General features: G+C 40.3%; 1 protein-coding gene across 3 annotated transcripts in view; it reads left to right on the forward strand.

The window, feature by feature from the left end:
* The window catches only part of EFNA5 (ephrin A5), a 331738-nt gene that overhangs the window by 127563 nt on the left and 185600 nt on the right, over positions 1–18575 (forward strand). The window contains exon 1 of one of the 3 annotated variants that reach the window (XM_075602109.1): positions 9788–10259. The exons of the other annotated variants lie outside the window; for them this stretch is intronic. The gene's annotated coding sequence lies outside the window, so the exon portion shown is untranslated. Of the gene's footprint in view, positions 1–9787; positions 10260–18575 lie in introns of those variants that run through there. 3 annotated transcript variants of the gene reach the window in all.

Raw genomic sequence — 18575 nt, forward strand, 5'->3', positions numbered from 1 at the left:
CACTAATGTAAGTGAGGGATGTATTTTCAGTGGATTAGCAGAAACTGACAGGTTGTCTGTGTGGTTATTTCCCCATTTACTTGGGATCAAATCAAGCCGAGAAATGTAAGTGATGTGATTCTATCATCAAATACCTAAATGCTGTCAGTTTTTTTTTCCCCTGCTGTTTTTTTTTAACTTGAGCTTCCGTCTTGTAAATTAAACAAAGCAGTGTAATAAATCTAGCCTACTAAACATCCTATTCACTAAGGAGTTTTGCCTCAGGTAGGGCATTTATGAAAAAGAAAACAATTAGCAGTAAATGTTTAGTCAGTAGAAAAAAAAAAACCAGATGGATTGGAAACTACAGTCTTTCAATTTTTGTTCTCCCCAAATGTTTGACTTTGCTATATTGTTGTATTTCTTGAATTTAAAGATGTCCATTTCCGGGGGGGGGGGGGGGGGGAAAGCATTTTTTTTTTTAATGTTTACAGGAATCTAGTGTTCCTTCTCTCTAGACTTTGCACTCTTGTACTTCAAAGCACAAAGATTCTCATGTATTCACCAGAGATTGACTGTCTCCTAGGAACAAGTGTGTTCAGTAGTGTCAGAGGTGTGGATGGGATTTGCTCCCTTCACTGCCCCCCTGGGACCACTCTTCCTTGTTCTCTCTGGTTGTCAGGTGCTTAGGGTTGCCGTGGACACTAGGTTACAGAAGCTGTGCGCTGCTCACTGCAGCTCTTATAACAGATAAAAAGACCTCTTGTGAATACACCTCTATAGTCTTCACTCTTATTCAGTCAATGGCTTATTCAGCCTGTGCAACAGTATTGGTATAATGGAGCATTTGTGGGGGAGTGGCGGTTCCTCTACTTACCTAATTTCTTTGATTTTTTTACCATGACCCAAATCAGCTATAATTCCAAGGTGATTCTAAACCTTGATGTGTGTTTATTAACATTCTTAAAGTAACATCGTTACGATCTATCTTTCTTGCCGTGACGGAAGGATTGAATAAAAAGTAACTGCAATTAACCAGCAAGAAAAATTGCATTGTTTGCCACATCTATCTACAGTATCTATCCATCTGTAACTTTAGATAGAAACCTATAACTCCCTGCATTCCTAGTACAAATCAATTCATTGTCCAGGAACACACCAAAAAAAATCCATATATTTCATTGTTGTTACTAAAGATAGATATGAAAGTCATACCTGCAATTTCATTCTAATTTATTCCTGGTCATTGAATTTATATTTCAGAATAATTCCTTTGACAGACTGGCTATAAAGGAGTCAATTATAGTTTTAAGTGGAAGAGAATATCTTTGCCGCTCAGGTTTAGTATGAGATAATCAAGCACATGGTTAATAAATCTACTTATAACTGCTGGGGGAACATGGGTTGAAACGACTTTCATTTTGAGCAGAGCTCTTCAAAGATTTGCGAAATAGCAAAGTGCAAATATTGTTTTGAACAGACTTGGCTTCATCCTATTGGGTTTTGTTGTAATTATTGGGGGATGGAAATCCTCAAGAACTTTACACAGATAAAAAAGCCTTTTCTAGGTGTGTAGAAGATCTTCAATGTTTTTACTCATTATGACAGAGGACTAAATGGTTTGGATATTCTATTAAATGGAGCATCCTGATAGGTGCCAATTTCTAGCAGTATTAATAGTTCTTGTTATCACTGATTGTGTGCTTAGTATAGAGCTGTACGTAGTATTCCAATATGAGCATATATCCTTCTACTCATTTATATTCTTTGAGTAGTATTTGCTTTCAATATTTATCCTGGTCACGCAGTAACATCTATTTTGAGAAATACATGTAAAAAACGTATTTGTGGGGTTTTCTAATGAATATCCACTCCAGAGTTTTCTGAGAATTTTTTTATAACTCAATCTTGGCAACTTCATCTGTGCTGCTAGTCTTCCATCTGACTAGCCTGTAATATTGTATATTCCATGTTGTATTTTTTTGTGCTTTTTGGATTTAGGTTTGCATAAACCAATGCATAACTATTCAACGTATATAAAATAATAATAATTCATTTATGCATAACTCTACTGTGATATGCAATGCATAACATTGTAGAATAATATAGATACTGCATGGGTTATCAGCTTTTCTACTGGAAAACGGTTAAAAAAAACAGCACCAGAGTTATCAAAGAAGCAAATCCATTGCTGTTGTTGGCACTAGTTTTACAGACATCTAGTGTATGACTTGGTTAAATAGACCCTGATGAGTCACTACCGTCAGGGCTCACAGATTTACAATCTAAAATGATGTGCCCAACTTAACACAAAGTACATGTAAACTTACACACTTGTGTATTAAAGACACAACAGCTTAATGACTGTGCCAGTGCTATATCTAAATAAATCTAATTAGAAAAGCAAGCTGTACATTGTTCCTGAAGTTCAGGGAGTTCTAGCTTTCTTATAAGCACACAGATGTAGCACAGCTTTTAGAAACGAGGCTTTATACTTTAATGTTGTACAGATAGTTGCTGTCACTGCCAGCCCAAGAGACATTTGGGAGTGTAGTTGCTAGGAGGTAATATCATCCACTGCGGCCAAAACTTTGCACTGTATTTAAATCATAATGGATTACAGGGGAGTAGGAAACCAGATCAGTCATTCCTAATTCTGACCTGACGGGATGGCTAAATCCTTTTTATTTAGTAAACTTTCGTTTGGCAGTAATACAGAGTATGGATTCCTTGAAGCATGAAGATGAAGCTGTGATCATTCACCTTCTTCTTACCATACTAAATCCCTATGCAATTATTGCCCACTACCTGTCCTATTATCCAATCTGACTAGTTTTCTTGCAGCAAAATGATAACGAGGCCACTGATGAGCTCACTGTCTTGTAAAAGTCTCCGAAGGAAGGACATCTCCATGTAGTGTGTGACCTTTGTGGCGTTAATGAGGTTTGAAACGCCACTTTTTCATTAGTGTCCTCCTGTGTTCATTGTGCTTTCTGAGATGTAGATGTATCTAAAGCTGCAACCACTGCGCCGCCGTCAGACTATTTGTTCTTTTTTTGTTAATTGTACTATAATGGAAAGAACAAATTGTATCAAAACAAGATGTACTGAAATGTAACTTTTATTTACCTTTTAAATGCATCAGCAAATTAAATAAGGAAGAGTGAAAACATTGGAACTCATTTAAAGCGGCACTGACCTCCCAATTAAAAAGTATTTTTGGACTGGTATCCCCTCACCTCAAGGGACCCCCCAATTCGTAATAAAACTATGAACATGGCCAGCCGCGCACCCTATAATGTTGTGGCTTTGTATTCGCTGCTTTAGCAAGCCTGACCGTGTGGCCATTCATTGCTTCCGAATTGTCAGGGGGGAGGGGAATGAAACAGATAATGAACTAAATGGAATAGAGGAGGATACAAGGTGGTATGGAGGTAGAATGGGGGCAAGTGCGAGTTTGACAAGCAGTGAGACACCCATAGTAAATACAGATAATACTAGAAAACTTCTAAAGACTAAACTAAGTGGGAGCAGAAAGGAAGGAGCAGATAAGATAATAGTACAGGCTGAAAAAAAACTTAGATGCATGCTTGCTAATGCAAGAAGCCTGACAGATAAAATGGGGGAGCTTGAATTAATAGCTGCAAGGGAGCAGTATGATATCATAGGCATTACAGAAACATGGTGGGATGAAACTCATGACTGGACTGTTAATTTAGAGGGTTATTCCCTTTTTCGGAAGGATCAAACAAATAGAAGGGGAGGTGGAGTATGTTTATATGTTAAACCGGATCTAAAACCTATTATAAGGGATGATGTTTATGAAGGGAATGATGAAAATGTAGAGACTTTGTGGATAGAAATTAGCAGTGGAGGTAAAAGTATTAAGAAAATGTTTGTGGGAATATGCTATAAACCACCAAATATCTGTGAGATTGAGGAAGCTAAAATACTTTTGCAAATGGAAAAGGCATCAAAACTGGGTCATGTTTGCATAATGGAGGATTTTAATTATCCAGACATAGACTGGGGCAATGAGATTAGCGTTACAACAAAAGGAAACAGGTTTTTGGGGGTGCTTAAAGACAATTATACGACCCAAATTATTGAGGAACCAACCAGGAGAGGGGCAGTTCTGGATTTGGTCATATCAAACAATGTAGAAGTAATAACAAATATTCAAGTCCTGGAACATTTGGGTAACAGTGATCATAACATGGTCTCATTTGAAATAAATTATCAAAAAACAGATTACTTGGGTTCAACAAAGACTTTAAACTTTAGAAAGGCAGATTTTAATAAACTGAGGTCTAATCTAGTAGTAATACAATGGGATGATGTTTTTGCAGGGAAAAATGTAGAAGATAAATGGGCAGTCTTTAAAACATTGTTAGAAAAGCACACTTATCAGTGTATACCCTTGGGTAATAAATATAAAAGAAATAAGTCAAAACCAATGTGGCTAAATAAGCAGGTAGGGGAGGAAATGGACAAGAAGAGGAAGGCGTTTAGATTCTTTAAGTCAGAAGGGACGGAGACATTGTATCAGAATTATAAGGAATGTAACAAAAATTGCAAAAGGGCAATCAAATTAGCAAAAATGGATAATGAAAAAAGGATTGCAATAATGTCACGGTAGCTTATGACAAGATATAATGAACACCAAATATCTGGGTTGAACTGAACGAGGCTTAGATATAATAAAATATAATTTATTCCTTAAATAAGGTGAACACAGCAATATAGTACAATTAACAGACAAGAAGGTAACACTTACTTAGGGTTGGGGAATGGAGAAGTATCAGCTAGCAATTCTCCAGCAATCCGGTGACATTCAAGATGGTATCAGAAGAAGAACTAAAAACTGTAGGGTTGACACAGTTTATATACCTGTGTAACCCTATTCTTAACATTGAATACAGACTATTGGTGAACAATTATCTGTATCCAATCCCTAACGTGGAGACACAGATTAACCCATGCCCCCCAGCTAATTAGCCCATGTGTACTGGGACTCTATGGGTAGCCCCATAATTAAATCAGGGGCGACGACCAGTCTATCAAATGAAGTATCTGCATTGTTTGTAGGTGTAGACATAACACTTACAAACCACTCCAGTTTGATGATTCTCTACCCTCAGGTAACAATTAGAGTGGCAGTCTGTTGATTAGTACTTGATCTGTTGATTAGTACTTAGTGTAAACAATCAGGCAGTTAACTTTTGATCACGGTGCTTAGTCTCAATCAGCCGGCTGCCCTTCATGACCTTATTAGCCTAGCAGATGGAGTCTGCATTTTCAGATCAGATCCAAAATACCATATATATACTTTAATATCTACACATATTAATAAGTTCCATTATATCAACTCTCTGCAACCTCCAGAACTGGAGATACAGAAATGCACTTTAAAACATTAAAATACAGGATTATAATGAAACATGGGAACAGGGGAACATACATTTTCATGACATGACAGGGTGTAAACCACCTTCCTGGACCACAGTCCAGTTAACCCCTTGCCTCCCTGGTGAGGTCAGGGGGTGGCCATATGGGGGGCAACCCCTTTAATACCGGGCCAACCCCCTCTCCCTCTACAAATAGAAAGTAAGGTCAACCCTAAAAAGTTCTTTAAGTACCTTAATAACAAAAAAATGAGAAAAGAAAAGATAGGACCCTTTCAGTGTGAGATGGGTAGGCAGATTATTGGAGATAAGGAAAAAGCTGAGGTATTAAACAAATTCTTTGCCTCTGTGTTTACCAGGGAAGAATCAAGTTCAATAGTAGTGCCGCAGGAGGAAGCCACAACCTCCATATTAATGAACAATTGGTTAACTGAGGAAGAAGTTCATAAGCGACTTGAAAAAATTTAAGTAAATAAGGCACCTGGCCCTGATGGCATACATCCAAGAGTTCTCAAGGAGTTAAGCTCAGTAATAGCGAAACCATTATATTTAATATTCAAGGACTCCATTTCCACAGGCTCAGTACCACAAGATTGGCGTAAAGCAGATGTGGTGCCTATATTTAAAAAGGGAGATAGATCACAACCGAGAAATTACAGACCTGTAACCCTGACTTCAATAGTAGGGAAACTACTTGAAGGTTTAATACGGGATAATATTCAGGAATACCTAATGGTAAACAAAATTATTAGTAATAGTCAGCATGAATTTATGAAGGATAGATCTTGCCAAACTAACCTTATTTGTTTCTTTGTGGAGGTAAGTAGGAATTTAGACCAGGGTAATGCAGTTGATGTGGTCTACTTAGATTTTGCAAAGGCTTTTGATACGGTTTCACACAAGAAGTTGGTGTACAAAATAAAGAAAATTGGACTCAGTAATAGTATATGCACCTGGATTGAAAACTGGTTAAAGGACAGACAACAGAGGGTTGTCATAAATGGAACTTTTTCAGGTTGGGCTAAAGTCGTGAGTGGAGTACCTCATGGATCGGTACTGGGACCCCTGCTTTTTAACTTGTTTATTAATGACCTTGAGGTTGGGATCGAGAGCAAAGTCTCCATCTTTGCTGATGATACTAAATTGTGTAAGGTAATAGAATCAGAGCAGGATGTAATTTCTCTTCAGAAGGACTTGGAGAGACTGGAAACGTGGGCAGGTAAATGGCAAATGAGGTTTAATACAGATAAATGTAAGGTTATGCATTTGGGATGCAAGAATAAAAAGGCGACTTACAAATTAAATGGAGATATATTGGGGGAATCCTTGATGGAGAAGGATTTAGGAGTGCTTGTAGACTGCAGGCTTAGCAGTAGTGCCCAATGACATGCAGTAGCTGCAAGGCAAACAAGATCTTATCTTGCATCAAACGGGCAATGGATGGAAGGGAAGTAAACATAATTATGCCACTTTACAAAGCACTAGTAAGACCACACCTTGAATATGGAGTACAATTTTTGGCACCAATCCTAAGAAAAGACATTATGGAACTAGAGAGAGTGCAGAGAAGAGTCACCAAATTAATAAAGGGGATGGACAATCTAACTTATGAGGAGAGGCTAGCTAAATGAGATTTATTTACATTAGAAAAGAGGCGTCTAAGAGGGATGTGATAACTATATACAAATATATTCGGGGACAATACAAGGAGCTTTCAAAATAACTATTCATCCCACGGGCAGTACTAAGGACTCAGGGTCATCCCTTAAGGTTGGAGGAAAGGAAATTTCACCAGCAACAAAGGAAAGTGTTCTTTACAGTAAGGGCAGTTAAAATGTGGAATTCATTACCATGGAGACTGTGATGACAGATACAATAGATTTGTTCAAAAAAAGGTTGGACATATTTTTAGATGGGAAATGTATACAGGGATATACCAAATAAGTATACATGGGAAGGATGTTGATCCAGGGATTAATCCGATTGCCAATTCTTGGAGTCAGGAAGGAATTAATTTTTCCCCTTAATGGGGTTTTTTGTTTGCCTTCATCTGGATCAATAAGTAAGTATAGATATAGGATAAAGTATCTGTTGTCTAAATTTAGCATAGATTGAACTTGATGGACCTACGTCTTTTTTCAACCTTGTCTACTATGTAACTATGTAACTATGTAACTATATGTGAGTCCAAGGTGACGGGTGGCACAGATCCGCTCTGGGCTCCCTTCAGTTCAGGTAAGTGAGAAAAAAAAATGTACAGAAACACGGCATGCAGCTCAGGCTGTTGCTGTAAAGCTGTGCTCCCATTTATGAAAATATATCATTGTTGAGTTAGAGCAAAATGAAACCAGCCACCCATGTAACATCATGTCTAATATGTGTTGCATTTAAAATTCTTAAATATTTTTAACAGCTACTATATGGACACTTACAGTAGTGATTTATCGGTTCTTGTTTTGAACACCAGAGCTAGTATATAATGTGCAGCTTTTCTTGGACAGGCCAATTACGCTGTGTTGCAGAGCCTCTAGAGCAGTAGTGAGCAACTCCAGCCCTCGAGGGCCACCAACAGATCAGGGTTTAAGGATATCGCTGCTTCAGCACACGTGGTTCAATCAGTGACTGAGTCATAATGACTGAGCCACTGATTGAGCCACCTGCGCTGAAGCAGGGATGTCCTTAATACCTGGTCTGTTGGTGGCCCTCGAAGACTGGTGTTGCTCACTACTGCTCTAGAGAAAGACTAAAGGGGAAGATTCCTTAAGCTAAAAAAAAAACCTTTACCCTATTTCCTCGATTCTAAGACGCACCCTTGATTTAATTAAAAAAAATTGGGGGAAAAAATCCCACTATATTAAATGTGCAGATTTTTTTTGTTTATTTTTTAACTAGCAGGGTCACATGACACTTCAATAACCAATGGGGAGAGAGAGGCAGACACAGAATGGGAGCGACAGGCAGAATGGGGGGAGAGAGAAAATGGAAAGAATGGGAGGGAAGGGAGGGGGAGAGAATGGGTGGGGGGAGAGAATGGGAGGGAAGGGAGGGGGAGAGAATGGGAGGGAAGGGAGGGGGAGAGAATGGGAGGGAAGGGAGGGGAAGAGAATGGGAGGGAAGGGAGGGGGAGAGAATGGGAGGGAAGGGAGGGGGAGAGAATGGGAGGGAAGGGAGGGGGAGAGAATGGGAGGGAAGGGAGGGGGAGAGAATGGGAGGGAAGGGAGGGGGAGAGAATGGGAGGGAAGGGAGGGGGAGAGAATGGGAGGGAAGGGAGGGGGAGAGAATGGGAGGTAAGGGAGGGGGAGAGAATGGGAGGGAAGGGAGGGGGAGAGAATGGGAGAGAAGGGGGGGAGGGGGAGGGAAGGGGGTGAGAGAATGGGAGGGAAGGGAGGGAGAGAGAATGTGAGGGAAGGGGGGGAGAGAGAATGGGAGGGAGGGGGGAGAGAGAATGGGAGGGAAGGGGGGGGGTAGAGAATGGGAGGGAGGGGGGGGGAGAGAATGGGGGGGAAGGGGGGAGAGAGAATGGGAGGGAAGGGGGGGAGAGAATGGGAGGGAAGGGGGGGAGAGAATGGGAGGGATGGGAGGGAATGGGGGAGGGAACGGGAGGGAAGAGGGGGGAGGAGAGAATGGGAGGGAAGGGGGAGAGGAGAGAAAGGGAGGGAAGGGGGGGAGAGAATGAGCTAGAATGGGGAGGATGGGAGGGGGGGGAGGGGAGGGAAGGGTGGGTGGAGGGGCACACACAGACTAAAGAGAGACAGATATGGCAGGGGCAGTGGCAGTGTGGGGAGGGGGGGGGGGGGGTTCTTAACCCTTTTGCGATCAGCACAGCCAGCATCAGATTTCAAAGCAGTGAAAGAGGGGAGCATGAGAGAGCAGTAAGAACAGGATGTGTAGGAAGGTGTTTATTCCTGTACTCATTGCTTTCCTCAAAGTACAAATAACATGTTCTAACAATCTCCTATCTTGCTTTTGCTAGCAGAGAGAGAGACAGACACAGACACACAGAGACACACACACACACACACATACATACACATACATACACACACAGACACAGACACAGAGTCACACACACAAACACATACAGAGACACACACACACACAAACACATACAGAGACGCACACAGACATAGAGAGACACACAGACACATACAGAGACAAACACACACACAGAGAGAGAGAGAGAGAGAGACACACCCACACAGAGTGACAAACACATACAGAGAGACACAGCTACCGCTGCACCTCCTGCATTTCACACGGGGATTCGGGAAGTGGGGGGGGGGGGGGATCCTTCTGTGCAATGTTGATGTGCCCTGACAGACATCTCCGATCCCTCTGCACCTCATGGGAAGGAAGGGGAGGGGAGGGGGGCACTTTTTGAAGCACAAATATTATTTCTCTGAGCATGAAATCAATTCTGCTTTTGAATATCTGAACACTTGCTTCACATCCCCGCCCCATGAGCTTGATACTCTAATGGTGCTCACTGTCTCATTATCAGAGGGCCAAACAAGAACGAGTGAACAGAAGAGTGCAGGAGAGAGCTGCCAATGGAAGAGGAAAGCATGTCTTCCCCAACACACAGTGCTATCACACAAGATTAGGTGACCATACGTACCGCTTTAACCAAGGCCGTACCGCTTTTAAAGCACTTGACCCAGTGTCCCGAAAGGGGGAGTAAAACATCTCATTTGTTCCGGTTTTGGGAGCGGTAATTTGAAAACCGGAACATATGAGACGTTTTGGTCCCCAGCTGCAGCCCGGCTTCCACTACCACCACCTCGACCACCGGATGTTGGGCCTGCTCGGAAGTCGGGCCCGCTTTCTGCATCCGCTCGCGTTACCGGCATGGACCTAGAGGTCTTCCCCACTAAGGTAAAATGTGTGTGTGTTTGTGGGGAGGAGGTGTGTGTGTCTGTGTTTTTGTCTTGGCAGGGGAGGTGTGCGTGGTTTTTTATCTTGGCGGGGGAAGTGTGTGTGGTTTTTTATCTTGGCGGGGGAAGTGTGTGTGGTTTTTTTCTTGGCAGGGGAGGTGTGTGTGGTTTTTTTTTGGTGGGTAGGTGGGTGTGTGTGTGTGTTTTTCTGCTGAGGGAAGAGGTGTGTATGTGTGATAAAGGTGTGAAGTGGGGGCGATTTGAGTGTGTTGGGAGTGGGGGTCATGGAGTGAGCGATCGAAAGAGGGGATGTAAGAGTAATGGGGAGAGGTGGAGGAGTGGGGGGGAGAGTTGGGTAGCAGGCAGAGAGTGATAGGGAGAAGAGAGAAGAGGGTTAGGTGAGTGAGCAAGAGAGTGGTGAGAGACAATTGATTCATAATTTATGATTAATAAATAATTTTGTGTTTTGTTCCGATTTGTGACTTTAAAAATATGGTCACCTTAACACAAGAGGGAGGAGCTGAAGGACAAAACCAACATTGACCAATAAATGTGTTAAAGGCTCGCGCAATAAAAATGTGTTGTTTAAATGTGTGGTCCCGCCAAATCGTTTTATTTTTAAATTGATGAGAAGCAGGGTGTCTGGAGCTAAATTGCATTAATTTGAGCTCTTGGCATCTCCTGGTTCCGAAGATACTACCTCCGAATGGTACCCTCCCCTGCTGGAAACAAATTGGGGGTTTAAAACGAAGTCATGTGTTGCAGCTTCCTATTAGCCAGTGTGGTGTGGGAGATTTAAGAACCAGGAAGTAAGCGAGAGCACCTATGGAGGGTTCTCCATAGCGGAAGATAACACGGTTCAACTTCGGGGACCTCCTGCCATTGGAGAGACTATTGGATGGAATTCTCCATTGAAGTTGAGTAACCTGCCAAAGAAACCAACGTCAGATTCAATAAGTACCGATGCAGGGTATCACACTCGTGTTTGGTGTGAACTGACATTGACTTGAATGTTAGTTAACGCCGAATATGGGTGTGGCAAACTGCATCGGAACTTTGTGAATCTGCCGCTAAAGGTCGTAGTGTAGAACAATCAGAAAGCAATTGTAGGTGCTGAAATAAAGCATTACCAGGTAAGGTGGGAATAAGCCTGCGGGTGGGAAGTGTATTAATCCGCCTAAGTGCAGCAGTATGAAATAGTTTGACCTGCCAGAAGCAAGGTGAAAACAAGAAATAGATAAGGTCTATTGCAGTGCTACAATATGTAACACATCACATCTAGCAGAAGAGGAAAATGTGTTCTTTTAATGTGGCAAAAACTGTAATAACTACTAAAGTTTTAATATTTCTAAAGTTCTTACAATTTAATAGATTAGAAATGTTGAATATGCTTTGACCACCAGGAAAATATATTAGTTTTTTTTTATGTCAATGTCCCTTGGGATAGTCCATTTTTAATTACATGGCAAGAGAATGAGAAAATCCAGTCTGTGATGAGGAGAATTCTATAAAGTGTCATCTTTTTGGTAATGGTTTTAATCCTTAATGTCTTTGATATACAGTTCCCGCTATTCTCGTTTTCATTATTTAAGTATGGGGTGAGCTTGGGCTTACAATACAGTTGACAAGGTGACCTATCACAGATAGAAAATCATATGGCAAGTCAGTAATAAATATATTTTAATTTGGTTATATAAGAATTGTACTGTCCTTTACACAATAATTTGCTTAGAAGAGATCTTTAAATATCTCGGTAATAATTTTGAATTACTGTAGCTGGACATCCCTAAAAGCCAGTGTTTTTTTTTTTCTTCCCCTTCAATTTAATTTGGCTTCAGGATAACCATTAATTAGTTAAAATTTGGTGGTAACATCCATAGTACTTTTGACAGTTCTTTTGTTTTCAATTAGCCCTCTGGGCCTCAGCTTGAGTCCAGTATCACGTTGTGACGTCCAAACGGACACTGTTCCTTAATTTTTCCAATGCCATGGTAAAAGAAATGTCAGATTTGTTAACTGCCAATTTATGAGAACATATGAAATCACTGCCATGGAAATTAGGAACTCATTATTTCAAATGGGATTTAAAAATGTATGTGTTGAGCATATTATCATTTGCAGAGCCCTGTTCTATGTGTTTCCATGTAACGCATGTTGGTTAAAAGCACTTTGTAAATATTTTTTTATGAAGATATTTGGCACTGTGAACTATAAATGGCATCTTATGGAGCTGTAAAGCTTGCATTGGACCAAATTGTGGTTGGCAGCAAATCCAATAATATTAATTATTTCCATCAACAAAATGGCCACTGTATATTTTCTCATTTGCTTGTATTTAGACAAAGTCACAATTTGTGGGCGTATACAAATGGCATTGGGCAAACTCAGTGTATAAGGCAATGCCTGTACTCCTTTATCGATGCAATATTTAATAGGTCAATATGTGTAGGAATATGTATCTGCCCTGACCTTGGCTTACTGACCTTGACAGTAGGGGTTAGGGTTATCTCAATAACTTTGTTAAAATAAAAGTCTGATAATGTTCTAGTAAATCTAAATAAGATGTGATCTCAAAATAAATACATTTTCTTTAGATTTACTAGAACAAAGAGACCTTAATTCCCAAACCCTTTCCATGTCTGCACCTTTCCTCACCTACACTGAAAATCACCCTAAAATGACCCTCATCCCATCACTCTCACCCAGAGATAGTCCCTTCATTTAAAAACACATTTCATTTATTAAATGTTATAAATATATTAAACAGATTTTTTGACAATTAAGAATTGTCGAACAATCTGTTTTAATGATTTTTTTTAAATTTCATAAAGGGTGAGACTGATGGGATGAGGGGCATGTTAGGGTGATGGAAGCAGGGTAGATGAGAAATGGTGAAGTGCAGGCATGGCAAGGGGGGTTAAGTGCCCCAGGGGTGAGAGAGGAAGGGGTTACGGCTCCCATGTGGAGGGTGGGGAAAGGGGTTTTGTCCGTGGGGCAGGGTGAGGAAAGGGGTTGAGGGTCCCTGGGGGAGGAGAGATGAAGAGCTTAAGGGTTCCACTCCTGGGGAGGAAGGGGTGAGAGAGGAAGGGGTTCAAGGCCCAGTGGTAAGTGGGGAAATGATTATGTATACCAGGGGGAGGCTTAACAAATGTAAAGTGAGGAGAGGCGTTTCTACCTTTACCTGCTGCATCCCGCTAGGTTCTCTCTCACCCTGTGCTGCCTGAAGCTCCTCCCCATCCCTCTCAGTCAGCATTCAGAAGCCGGAAGGGAGGGAGACTTGGGGACAGAGGCAGAGAGACTTGGGGAGAGAGGCAGAGAGACTTGGGGAGAGAGGCAAAGAGACTTGGGGAGAGAGGCATAGAGACAGCACAGCGGCAGCTTCAAAGCAGCACCTCTGAGCACCGGCATACCGTAATATCGCAATAACAGGAAATCTCCCATATTGGCACTCTGGGAGATTGTTGTCATGATATTACTGAATACCGGTATATCGTCCAACCGTAGTAGGGGTACACTATTGTAATATGATGTAATTCTACAAGCTGTATGGAAAACAATGAATTTAAGGACTATACCACCATATATAAAATGTTACCAGTAGAATATCATAATTGGTTGTAGTACACCCTATAGTATATAATGGAATATACAAAGTGTTGGTAAAATATAAATATACTTATACATATGCTTTGATGGTTCCATCAAAGTGTGTAGGCTATAATTTGTGATGTAATGAGAAATAAAAATTTCTTTAGTATTTGACACTTAAGAACTCAAAATATTGAAACCTTTTTAACATAGTTTTGTTATAATAAATCTAAAAAATATTAGTGCTGTATATAGAATTTACGGGCACAATGAATCACCACTCCAAAGAGCTTACAATCACATTTGATGCCTGAAGCACAATGAGATTATAGTGATTTATTAAATGTCACAAAGAGCTGACAGAGAAAATTAAACTGTATTCTCCTTCTCTAAAGTATCATTACCAATAGATTACTCCTTCCTTGTATGAATATATATATGACTGTAGAAGATTAATACAAGGCATACATGCACCATATTTTGGATAAATCTAGATTTCTGGAAATCGGGTGTAGAAAAAAGCCTACAAAACTTAGCTTTCACTTAAACGTGTACATAGCAGTAATACAAATTCACACATTGTTTACATACAGTGAATAAAAGAAGGAAGCCAAATGCCGAGTATTTTACAGAGCCTTGATAGGAAATGTAATGACATGCTATTGATAATTATGATATTAAGGTGTGCAGTCCCCAGTTTAATTGGTTTTAACTGCCACTACCATAACAATCTACTCTCTTTAGACAGCAATATGGATAATATTTTAAAATCAGAATTCAAGCCCAGCCACATTCTGTCATCTAGCAATTAAATGTTATTTGATAGTTCAGTCTGCAGCTCAGGTGCCGAAGAGTTCCCGTCTCTGGTTGACAGTCTTTATAGCTTCATAAAACTAGTCTCAGAGGAAATCTGGATATGGAGGTTTTTCCGATTGGAAATGCCTAGAAGTAAAGTGCACTCTGGGCTCCAGTGATGGTCAGAATCAATGTTGGTTGTATAATGAATATGCCATTCGGGTTAAAAAAAAAAAAAAAAACCACACTTAACCCCTTCCAGTGGTGCTGACGATGCCCATCACCTTAATAATTAGGAATATTCTGTATTTGGCATTGTAATAAGGAGGTTATCTGATTCTGTGAAGAAGATAGTTATGAGCACATTGGGGAGAAAAACAACAGGGTTTACTTATTAAAGTCAAAACTGTAGAGAAGAAATCATATATTAGCAGATAAGAGAATTCCCATGGATTTAAATGGGATTCCTTTTGTTTGATTGATCTGGTAATGTTTTTTTTTATGTGCAAGTTTTGCTGCCAAATTTCCCTAATGTTTTTAAGACTGGATTTATTAAACCTAAGATTTTATCTGAGATGTGCTCCTTTTTTTGTACAAATCTCCTTTAATGTGTTTCGGCTCTCAATTACGTTATCCGCGTGATTAATGTTACCTTTGTGAGATTTATCTGAAGGAAACGAACTGTATTAAAATAAGTCTTGTGTGGAACATAGAACTTTTACAACTTTGTAATTGTTTCTTAAACTCCATGAAAGCCAATAATGACCTAATGTGCTTCATAGGAAGTTAGGGAAAAAACATGCACACATATTGAGCAGAATTCCTTTGTGGCATGAACAAGTATTCATGTTCTAATTGCTCACTTGTACCTACCGTGTAGTTTGACCACCCATTACACCTGATTAATTTCCCTCCCCCCTTTGAACAACTAAGATGATAGTACAGACTATATGATGACAAATGGGATTGCTAAGTGGTGCACTGATCAATACAGAGTGCTGTCCATTTAGGTAATGGACATCTTTGTCATATCAGCTGTTAAAGAATTCTGAAGTGATGGGTCCCTCTGGGTCTACAAAGCAGAAATCATCCTATACTTGTACCATTACTATGCACCCCTAATATATAACAGTGAGTTTCGGGAGCTCTGTTATTGAACTGCTTAAAGCAATCACGAAACATATAGATGCCATTACATTACATAAGGAAAATAATTTTTCTTTCTGCTTAAGTGTATATTATTTGGTGTGCTTCTGATTCAAAATAGAAAAGCATATGTCCAGAAACTTGCGTTTGGGCAGCATTCTAATATTTTCTAGGCCTGAAAAGAACACATTTTCTTTGCAGGGACTCATGGCATAAATCCTAAACATTATGTATAGGAACTAATTTCCTTACTTTTTAAAAAAATAAATAAAGTGTGTTTTAAGATGTGCTGCGCTTATCATAAAACGATATCACAGCATGAGGCCACAGCTCCTAATGACATATTTACATGACACTAGGTGAGTTCTTCCATTCCAAATGTGCTCTGCCCTAGGGATAGGACACTTTATAGCTAGAAGGAACAAACATTTTGTTATTGCCCTAACTTAGTGTAGCTTGAAATCATAAACCATGAAAAGAAGAAAATTAATGCAAGGCCATTGTTCACCCATTTTTCAGAATGGGGGTGGTCTATTTTGGGTCATTAACTGTTATGCATCTGGTAAAAGGGTTAATGACAATAATAACTTTATAATATAGCGCTTTTCTCCCAATGGGGCTCATAGCGCTTCACAATTACAGTATAGTGCAGGGGTACGCAAAGTTTGAGTTGCGCCCCCCTGTGTGCCAGCCGTCCTGTGACCCAGCGTCAAATGATGCCGCGGGTCATGTGACGCTAAGTTACGTGACCCCGCAGTGTCCTTTGACGCGCACTTCACATGACCCCCACCGCGTTGCCATGGCGACACGTCCTGAAGCCTACTGAATCCCAGTAAATTGAGGTTGTAGAGGCCTCGAATGGTCCCCCAGCATTTAATTTAAAAATCGCGGGGCCTCTGCAACCGCCGTGCCCGCCCCCCACCCCCCCAAAAAGAATCCCACACACCCCTGGTATAGTGCAAGGTTCGCTGCACATAGGAGTTTTACAATCGTAGTCCCTGCCCAGGTGAATTTACAATCTATGATTCCGGTGCCTGAGGCACAGGAAGAGAAAGTGACTTGGCCAAGGTCACAAGGAGCTGACACCGAGAATAGAACCAGACTCCCTAAATCAAACTCAGTGTCGTCACTTAAAGAGTCAGTGATTTACAGAGTCAGAGCCTTTACTCACTGAGATGCTCCGTCTCCTGTCCCAGCTGCTGCTTAATACACTCATGGCCCACACATACATGATAACTAACATCAACTGTATTACATGCCCTGTGGGTCCAGCAAGCACATTACTTGTGTCTGGAGTCTATAATACCTATCCTGTCTTCCATTACGTGACTATTATCTTTCAAACTTAGGACAAGATGGCAAACATTGTGTTTGTCAGTTATCAGAGTTATTTCTGTCTCTGGAAAGGTTCATGAAACATGACAAATCTTTCTAACCTTGTGTGAGGGGGATTGGAGGTGGTAATGGCTGATGCAGTAAGGAAATACAAAAATGCTTGGGATAAACACAAGACTATCCTAAATATGAAGGAAAGCCAAGGATAAAATAGGGTTTGAGCTTCTACAGAAACAGGAAAATGAGCAGACTACAAGATGGAGCCAACGTTATTGCATGCTGGGAGATACACATCACACCAGCAGGACAAGCAGCCATTGTTTTTTAATCAGTGGTGTGCGAAAAATGGTCCAGGGCTACAGTGCGCCAAGTAGGTGTCGGTGGGCCAAGGGATTTTTTTTATTCGACATCAGATTCCATGTTTCATTGGAGGTTGTTGTACATTTTAGGGGATTAGCATGTGAAGTTATGATGTACAGAGCTTTTCAAACCGCACACGTTTTTCTTCAAGTGTATTGCAATATTAAACACGTTTTTATTTGGATTTTAAACTTTTTCTTTTACATGGGAAGGGGGGGAATTAGGGGTCAATCAAGTGTTTCCTCTATCCAGTCCTTATCAGAGCACCGAGGGGAGGGGAGGGAGTTTGGTAAATACACAGATTGGCTATAGGAAATCAAGCCCAAGCATACTTTGTACACAAACTAACTTCAAATTTTTTTTCTTTTGGATTACTTTTAGGTATCGTATTTTTACATTTGTATTCAGTTTGAGCCCAGTAGAGGCAGTTGAGTTGTGAAAATAGTAGCATCAAATAGTAGTAATTTGCCTTCCCCTTCCAGATATGTTGAAACCCAGTAAAGGTGAAATTAGGTAATTTGTGCCTGTCAGCCACCGTATCATATTACTATCACTGGAAGAGGAAGAAACCTCAGAGAACACTGAGGGAACTCTCATTTATATGAACAGTAAACTGCCTATTGTGTAACATGGTCCCGGAATCTTTATTTTGCAAAAATCATGTACTTAATTTTATAATCTAATTATTACTCCCTTATCCTGGAGAGAGTGTTAAGGTTGAAGAATAAATGCTGCACGTGATTTCAACTTTTCAAGAAATTACCTTTCTTTTTTTTTTTTACTGTATTTTGTTCTATTCCCCCCCCCCCCCCCAATTTCTTTTGTTCAGTCGTTATTATTTTGATTAGGTGATTAGGTAGAAAATTATTAAAACATTTTGTGGTAGTGTGTGGAATTGATGTAGTGAATAGCTACTGATTTCACACCCTTCTTGGGTAGAACAGCTACTGACTTATTTATTTTTGTATTTATTATGATGAATGATTATTGACAACACCTATAAGAAGCAGCAATAATAATACAAAAAAAGATATAACGTGCCTTGTGTATATTTTCTCAGAGCTTGTAATTCTGTCCTGATCATGGGTTCCTT

The sequence above is a fragment of the Ascaphus truei genome, chromosome 1 (genome assembly GCF_040206685.1).
Source record: "Ascaphus truei isolate aAscTru1 chromosome 1, aAscTru1.hap1, whole genome shotgun sequence".
NCBI classification, from domain to species: domain Eukaryota; kingdom Metazoa; phylum Chordata; class Amphibia; order Anura; family Ascaphidae; genus Ascaphus; species Ascaphus truei.